Here is a 9013-nt window from a genome sequence, read left to right on the forward strand (position 1 = left end):
GAGTGAGAATGAAAAACAGAAACAAAGTGTAAGAAAGACTTTCTCTTTCTTAAGTCTTTGTATCTTTAACATGGTGTCAGTTAGCCACTAATTGGCCTGTGTGTGTGTGTGTCTATTCATCCCAGTCCACTCTTGCTTGGTCAATAATCAAATCTCTTCTGTGGGGATTCACGTGATGACTCACTTCTCATCATCAGTGATGAGCTCACGGAGGTCAGAAGACACAGACAGCTGGTCTGGGATCAGATTTCCCCCCACTGCTTACACTGCATCCACAGTTCTAAACCAGAAACAAACTGATACCAAACACTGGACTTACTTTTCTTCTCATTCCTTGGAATCCTGTATTCTGTAAAAATCAGAGTTCAGAGAGTTTCCTATTTGTTTTGTAAAGTTTGTAAGTATTGTGTTTTAGTGTGAGCAGCAGCCATATTGTCTGTTGTTCTTAAAATAGATTTTATATCTGCCCAGTTCTACATTAACATTCAAGTCTATAACTTCTGAATATAACTTGGGGAGGGTGGAGAAGGGTTGCAGGCTGTCACGGCTATTACAGAAATCTTTTTTTTTTCCCCATGCATAATTGAGACTCTCCTAAGCCTATATATGTCATGTGGTCTGAGATGTCTGGCTAAGGACATTGCCCCCTCCAGCACCTGCTGGTCTTGGCCCATGTGCACCCCCCCCCCCTTCTGTTTTCCTGGAACCTTGATTGCGACTTCCTGCTTGGACCACATGTCAATCACGGCACCGTTCCCACGGCAACCTAATCTCTCTCGGGGAGGTAGGAACAATTTGTCCATAAAACCTCTCTCTCTCTCTCTGTCTTTCTCTCCCTCTCTCCCCCCAAAATGCAGACTCCATAAGGCTACAGAGATTAGACTGAGCAGGGCCAAAGACCCTGCTCTGCGGAACAGCCAACAGCTATGCAGAGGGAGGGAGGGACTGAAGGAGGGATGAGGGGAGGAGTGAGGGAGGGAAGGAGCGAGCGAGGGATGAAGGGAGGGAGGAAGAGGGAAAGAGAGGGATGAGAGAAAAGAGGAGGAAGCAGGACAAACGGATGCATGGACGTGTGAAAGGTTTAGAGGAAGAGAGGGACAGTCAGGTGCACTGGAGAAAAAAACGAGCTAGAGTTATACGGAGGTTAAATTATGGACCAAGAAATATGGCTGTGTTTAGAAAAGCTTCTTTCGTGGTTGTTAGTGGTTGTTAGAATGTAACAGCATTGGCAAGCGTGTGTGTGTGTGTTATTTAGAGACTGGCCCTTCAAAATGATGCTAGGATCACAAGCCAAATGAATTGTGTTTGTGTGTGTGTGCATGTGTGTGTGCCTGGTAATGAGTACAAAGAGTTGTTTGATCACTACTGAGTACCAAACCATAAAAGTCAATAGAGTTTGAAAGCGCTGTTCAAGACATCAATCAATATGAAAAGTTGGCTCATGTGTAAACTAATATTATTCAGTGCACCAAGGATACTGGACCCATCCTGAATTTGCCAAGCCAAAGTCTGATCCCATTTCATATTAGACTAAAATAAACTCTAATCAAATGTGTCTTTCAAAAATGATCTTTGTAATTTTTTGCTCTCCTCTCTTCCACTTGACTCTCTCTCTCTCTCTCTCTCTCTCTCTTTCTTTCTGACTCTTTTCTGCTCTCTTCTTCTATATCTCGGTTTGTTCCTCCCCCCTTATCTCATGCTGATATGATGGAGTGGTTTTGCCCATGGCTCTGACACTAGAGCAGACACACAAAAACACACACACACACCTTCCTCCTGCCTGGCTGCTGCCACCCTGGCCCTCAGGGACTGATTTCCCTGATCCTGATGCTCCAACGGCGATGTCACTTCCTGCAGAGCGCAGGTCGGAGGCGGGGGTTCGGCGGCCCTCTGGCCTTGCCTCCCAGAGAGGAGAGGAAGGAGGGGCCATCACTAGCCCCACCCACCCATTTCTCTACCTTATATCGCTACAAAGATCCTGGAATATAATATACAATTCATGCATATACTGTATAGGCTACTGTAGACACAGTATATACATATATTGCTTACAATTACTAGTATTAGAAGTATGGATGTCTAAAACATTGTCTATCGGTATGTGTGAAGAAATAAAAACGTTTTGGGAGGAAAAGGGGATATAGTTTGTCTATATGCCCCACAGGAATTAACTACTGTCATGGTTCTCAGTCCGCCCAGTGTTGTAGTGTGGTCACCGACGGGTGTAGTGTGTTATTGATGCAGCGCCGCTGTGTCTGTGGGCAGATAAAGGACCAACCATCGATCCTACTTATCGATCCTCAGAGTGCTTTTGTTTTTGCTGTTTTTCGTTGTGTAGTTCAATGATGATGTTGTTTTGTGCGTATACTCTACAGGAAGCAAAGAGGAAGTTGTTCTTCCCTGACCTCTGTGCGAGTGTGTCATCAGCCCAGAGGTCGCAACCTCTGGGATCAAAAGCTAATTTGTCGATGTGCAGCTTTACACTTTGTGATGTCACTCATAGAGACAGGCGTCAGGCATATTACTCTTTGCTCTGTGTTTGTGTTACCCTTCTCGTGGCTTTGTGTGTGTGTGTGTGTGTCAAGTGCACCAGCAAAGGTAACACAACCGTGGTTTCCACAGATGGGATTGTGTGTGCCGAGTTCAGTGTTTGTGTGGTTACCAGTGTATGTGTGTGTCAGTTTCTTGTGTACAGTACATAACAGTATTCATCCCATCCTCCGGTGTGGGCAGCAGCCAAAGCGCACCTGTTTTAGACTATGTAGGAAAACCACTGTGAGTCATTGTAACCTGATCCGCCAAATACCCACAATCCCCCTGGGTCCCTCTTCAATCCTGCTGCCGTGTCGATGGCCAGGTGGGAGTGTCCTCTCTCATAAATCCCTTTTATCGATCCGTAATGGGGAGGGCCTCCTCCAGACATTTTAGCGATGAGTCATGTTGCACCTGCATGCTACCGTGAGCGAGACACGCAGACCCAAAACAACTGTTCCACAGTTGATGGAGAGATGGCAGGAGGGACTGGAGCTTAGTGGCGTAAGCGAAGCGATATTGAAAGTGTTGCAGAGCTCAGGGATTCCTAGCTGCTTTTTCTCTCTCTCCCTCCCTCTCTCTCTTCCTCCCTCTCTTTCTTCCTCCCTCTCTCTCCCTGCCTCTCTTTCTCCCTCTCTTCTTCCCTCCCTCCCAGCCTCTCTCTCTGTCTCTCTTTCTCCGTGTCTCTCTCTCTTCATGCGTCTCTTTCTCCCTCCCCCTCTTTCACTGCCTCTCTTTCTCTCTCACTGCCTCTCTCTCTCTGCCTCACTTTCTCCCTCCCTCCCTGCACCTCCCTCCCTGCCTCTCTTTCTCCCTGCCTCTCTTTCCCCCACCCTCTCCCTCTCTCCTTCCCTCCCTCCCTGCCTCTCTCTCCATCTCTCTCTTTCTCCCTGTCTCTCTCTCTTCATGCGTCTCTTTCTCCCTCCCCCTCTCTCACTGCCTCTCTTTCTCTCTCACTGCCTCTCTCTCTCTGCCTCACTTTCTCCCTCCCTCCCTGCACCTCCCTCCCTGCCTCTCTTTCTCCCTGCCTCTCTTTCTCCCACCCTCTCTCTCCCTCCCTCTCTCCCTGCCACTCTCTATCTATCTCTCTCCCTCCCTCCCTCCCTCTCACTCTCCCTTCTTTTTTCCTTCTTTTCTCCTCTGCAGCGTGGCTGAGGCCTGAGTAATTACAAGTTTGCCTGACAAGTTAACACTCTCATTGATTTGAATGAGAAATTAATTGATTACAACTGTAATTTGCCAACATACTTTTTTAAATAAATGTTTTACTTTTCTGCAGACTGGAACAGGCAATTCAGGCACACAAATATAACAATTACAGGCCACAATTTGAATAATATTGAACAAATTAGGCTAGCTAAAATAAATATTATGAAAGCTTTATAGTGACTATGAAATGAATGCAGATTTAGTAAGGGTTATAAGACTTGTCTGGTATCGTGCTGTTTTTTCAGCCAATTAGATGTGAATGGAGTGTACAGACATGGGTACCAATTTAGTTTCCTCTTAAATGATCTAATCCTTTCCCCTCCTTTTTCTTACATTCTCCTTTATTTTCCTTCTCATCCATCTCTTCCCAACCCCTTCTCCTGGGGATGCACGCTTGTATGCATGCCTCTGCTTCTCCTCATACCCTCTTTCTTCCTCTTCCTCTCTCCCTCTGTCATTTTGTCATCCCTCCCCTACCGTGTCTGTGCGTGTGAGATAATGGCCACCCCTGTCAATAAGAAGGAAGCCTTCCGAAAACGTCACAAACTCACACACACACACACATACACTGGCAGCCACCACTGCAATTAAATTACAAATGTGTTCTCGGGTCTGATGCAGGATCGGTAAATGTTTGCCTACTCGACGAGCTCCTGATTGTTTCGGGAGTGAGCGAGCAGGATTTCCATGCTACATTGAACAAGAGAAGGAAGGGAGGGTGAGAGGAGGAGAGTGCAGGAGAGAGGATGGGGAAGAGAGGGATTGTGTGGCCTACTACCTTAATGTAGTAGTACTGAAAAGATCTGTTGAAGTAGTTCCATAAAAGGGTGTCATCTCAGTTATGTTTTGTAATCATCCCTCCCTCCCACCAATACAAGGCAACATCATTTGTTGGATTGAAACACAACTGCAACAATCTCTAAATTGGGTTGGTTCAGTCAAGATTCTCTACAGCAACAGAAATCTGGTTTACCTCAAGTAGTTGTTGTGAATTAAATTAGATTCAAAGTTAACCTTTTTGGGACTGTCCCATGGGTTTGCTTGGTAAAAGGCACCCAACAGTGCAAAGCCAGTATTTGCCAATAGCCTATTCCAATGTGAGCTGTAGCTTCAACGACCACAGCAGAGAAGAGTGTGTGTGTGGCTGAGTCATTCATTACAGGAGCAGCCTCTCAATAATGGTTGTGTGCGTCTATTCAAAACATTTGCTTATCTGTCTTTTACTTCTTCCAAGAGTCTGACCTCAAAAGGTTATGAAATGCAGACAGGAAGGATTTCCTGGTCCAGTCTCAAAACCAGACGAGGCCAGACAGGTCGGTCTGCTCAGCGTCTTTGAGAATGTGTGGGGGCAAAGCTGAGGGTCACTGCGGAGTAAGAGAGGTGTGTGTGTGTGTTGGAAGATTTTTTACTGCTGATTCAGAACCCATAGATAGAACTTTAGAGCACTTGATGTTCTGTGTGTGTGTGTGTATGTGTATGTGGATGGATGTATCTCTGCTGAGATATTCCGTTGAGATAAGCAAACCAAAGAGACTCAGTAGGGAGATCATACTGTGACTGGTAACTACAACGTCAATAGAACATTGAAACGATGGAAAATCTTGAGAGAGAAAAAACAGACAGAAAGAAGAGAGAGATTCAATTCGGAAATTGCAAAGAAAGAGACCCACTGTAATCCAGGAGAACCAAAACATGCTGTTGAAAACAAGATGAGTGTTGCTATGACATTTGTGTTTTTCTGTGACTGAGAAAGAAGTGGGGAAAAAAAGACAGGGAAAGGGATTAAATGAAGCCCAACAGCTGGAAATCTTCAACAAGCTTTTCAGATCATGACAAAGTTTTCATTCTCCTCCTGCTGGAGTTGAGGTCCGGTTGTAGTAGCTAAATGTGCTTGTGTTTAAAGCTGCAATAGGTGACATTTTAACCCTCGTGCTGCCTTCGGGTCACATGACCCAAAGGTTCATAATGAACCATCGTTGTGTTTACCCAATTTTACCCAATACAAAAACAAATTAAAATAATTTTCTTTTAACCTTTGCAATGTGGGGGGTCTGAGACAGCCTAGCTGTTAAAAGAAAATGCTTCACTTTGTCTTTGTATGCAGTAAATCTGTCGCAATACGACGGTGGGTCACAATGACTGATGGGTCAGAATGACCCGAAGATAACACAAGGGTTAAACTACATTCAAATATGAGAAACAGCACTCCAAATTGCGAACTTGCGCGCTTTCCTCCAGAGTTTGATGGACAGTGGTTTCACAAAAAAGGCAATGAGGAAAGCCTGCGTAGATGACGGCAATTGGATGAAACAGGTTTGCTGGAACCTAATTGGCTGGAAAGTAGCGGGCAGCTCCCAAAATTTGAAATGGACATTCCACTGGCACTGAGCTCTCTGTGTTGCTAAACAACTCTCAGAGGGACCGTTTTTGGCAAAACGGTCTATATCATAACAATTGTTCCGGACATTGCCCTCTGCAAACATTACCCCTTTACTTTCTTCATCTCTCTTATTCATCTCTCTATAGCTTTTTCTCTCTTTCTCTTTCTTGCTCAACCACTCCCTCCCTCATTCACACAGTGAAAAATGCAGACATAACCCTCTCTCCTTCTCTCAGGACATTGGCATCTTTATTTGCTGATGAACGAATCTGACGGATGTGCTTCCTGTAACATTCTCGTATACTCATCTGGGCTGAAGGCTGTGAGTTAGCGTCGGAAAACAAGGACTAAGTTCATTACTTGTTGTGTGAGTAGATGTATGGACAGACCATTTGAATCCCTGGACTACCTGTATTGGTAAGAGATTAATGTGACCACACAGTATCTAAAAGGAACATTATTTCAAAAAAGCCAATTCATTTCATACAAGAATAACGGACCAGTCACACTATTGTTTCAAGCACATGGATACCTTTGCCACAGATCTTACTGGATAGAAATGTATGATTCAGTTCAGTCCTATCATACAACCGAAACAGGTCAACCTGAGGTCAACTTCATCTCACTCCAAGAGTAATGCAATTCTTCCTCTTACTGTAATACTACATGGAAGGGATTCTTGGGTGGCCTTGTGTTGGATAGCATAGCAAAGTAGGTCATATGCATGCTGTAAAGTACAGTATGTCTGTGTGCATGCATGCATGTTTCATGAGATTGTGCTTCGCTGTGTATGTGTGTGTGGTAAGATCACATGTTCTCACCCACACCAAGGGAACTGTCTAGGGATGGCTTTCCTGTGAATATATCTAAAGAGAGAGAGAGAGAGAAAAGATGGGGTAAAAATAGAGTACAAGATGGAATGGTATGGGCAAGAGAGAAAAACAGGAAACGATAAAGGAATGGATTGGGAACAGTAAAGAAGAGGTAGAAATAGCAGGGGAGAGAGGGATGAGTTAGAGAGAGTGTGGAGGGTAAGGGGCAGAGTGAGGATGGATAAGGTAGAGGGAGAATTGCCCACCTTGCACACATCAAGGGGAAGACAGTTTCATCAGCTGTTGATCTTAAAATTAATTGAGAGTTGAGAATGACGGGAGTGTAGACGTCGGGCCTGCCCTGGTGGTCTGCTTGTTTCGTCATGTGTTTGTGCTCGCACACTCCACACTGTGCCAACTCATGGATAAGCGGCTTCCAACTTGTGACATTGTTTTATGATAGAAACAAACAAACAAACTGACAAACTAACCAGTAATATGAGATAGCCAGGGACCAATGTGCAGTCTAGAAGGAATTAGCCATGATGTATCCACTGACCGGTCTAAACACTGTTTGGAAAGAGCTAAAGCTCTCCAGCCCAATCAATTAGGTGGAAAGAGAGCTGCTTATGGACGGAAGGAGTAAAAAGGGGGATTCAAATGGCTCTTTGTCCGATGTCAGGGAGTCTAAAATTAGCCTGTTTGTGGCATTCCTCTGAGCATGAATGCAACCGCATGACTGGAGAGCATTAGCGTTAGCAACTAAGCTAGGCTAATCAGTGCTAACTGTTGTTGACCTTGGACCTCCACTTCCCGAACTACATTTTCTGACCACTGGAAGGATCAACAGCGTTTCTTGTTATCCAACACTATGAATGACAATGTTTAAACCATGGCCAAGACTGTAATCTGCCTTAGTAGGCTATGTAGTATTCCATTAATCTCTGTATGTTGTAAGGCGGCAAACATTTATTCTCAATAATTCTTCTAGGAATTGAAAGCTACAGTGTCTTGATATAGAAAACTGACAGGTTCGGTCATGTCTAATAGCAATGATAATAGTTATTTGCCACAAAGTGGTGCTTGTCTGATATGTGTAATAGTTGCCTTGGCTGCGGACTTCAGTTTTTGTGAATTTTGGTCTGTGAAAACTCAGTCTCCCCCCTCCCCCAATTCTATCCATACCAGTACAACTATTTTTTATGAGAACTACTCTATGCCCTTTGTTGTGGAGGATTGTAATTATTTGGTAATTAATCATGATAGCTATGACAAAGAATGTTTGGCTAGCTGACTTCAAAGTTGTTGCCCATATGAAGACTACATGTTTATTGAGGGACACAACAAACTGGTTCAACGATGACTGCATCCACTTTTTGGGGATAAATTATGTTCAAGATTACCTACATATATTGAAAGGTTTTAACTCCGGGGAAATGACGAGTGTGATGCCAGTTGGAATTTGAAGGTTGTTGATTAGGTGGACCCTTGAGGCTAATGTTATGAAGACCTGGCTCAAAATATTCCCAATTTACATGTCTAGCTGCGAGTATCTACATAGACTATCTGCTCATTTTGCTACAGTAACAGGCTAACAAGCTAGCCACAGGCTTCAACGGATCAGTGCATTGAAGTTATGTAGATTGTAGGCTCTGCCCAATCACACCTTAGTGCACCAGGGGGAGGGAAACCATTCTGGAGGGGACTGGAAATAGTGAAATGTTTGTATACTGGAAATGCATGTTCTATTTATCTAACTGCGGATGAGAGATACTTTGTCTTGTTGGAATCCGAAGAAGGAAGTTATTGTGACATGGATTAGCCTTTTGGTTGACGGTTTTTGATATTCCTACTGCCATCTTTTCTGAACTAGAAAACAATTTAAACCACTTAAAACACTTATTTTACCTGTAGCTTGGATTGATTGAATAGTATTTGGACTCCTGTCAACGGATTACAATGTAAATATTTCATCTTTACTTCTACAGGTTACGTTTTTGACCTATCTAGAAGGGTTAGGGTTAGCATCCAAGTAGCTGAGAACAGTCCTCAGATCAGATGCCTTTCCCCCTCGATGCTC

General features: G+C 44.1%; 1 protein-coding gene across 1 annotated transcript in view; it reads left to right on the plus strand.

The window, feature by feature from the left end:
* The window catches only part of anks1b (ankyrin repeat and sterile alpha motif domain containing 1B), a 227704-nt gene that overhangs the window by 15712 nt on the left and 202979 nt on the right, over window positions 1-9013 (plus strand).

Source organism: Osmerus eperlanus, chromosome 17 (assembly GCF_963692335.1).
Source record: "Osmerus eperlanus chromosome 17, fOsmEpe2.1, whole genome shotgun sequence".
In the NCBI taxonomy this organism is placed as follows: Eukaryota; Metazoa; Chordata; class Actinopteri; order Osmeriformes; family Osmeridae; genus Osmerus; species Osmerus eperlanus.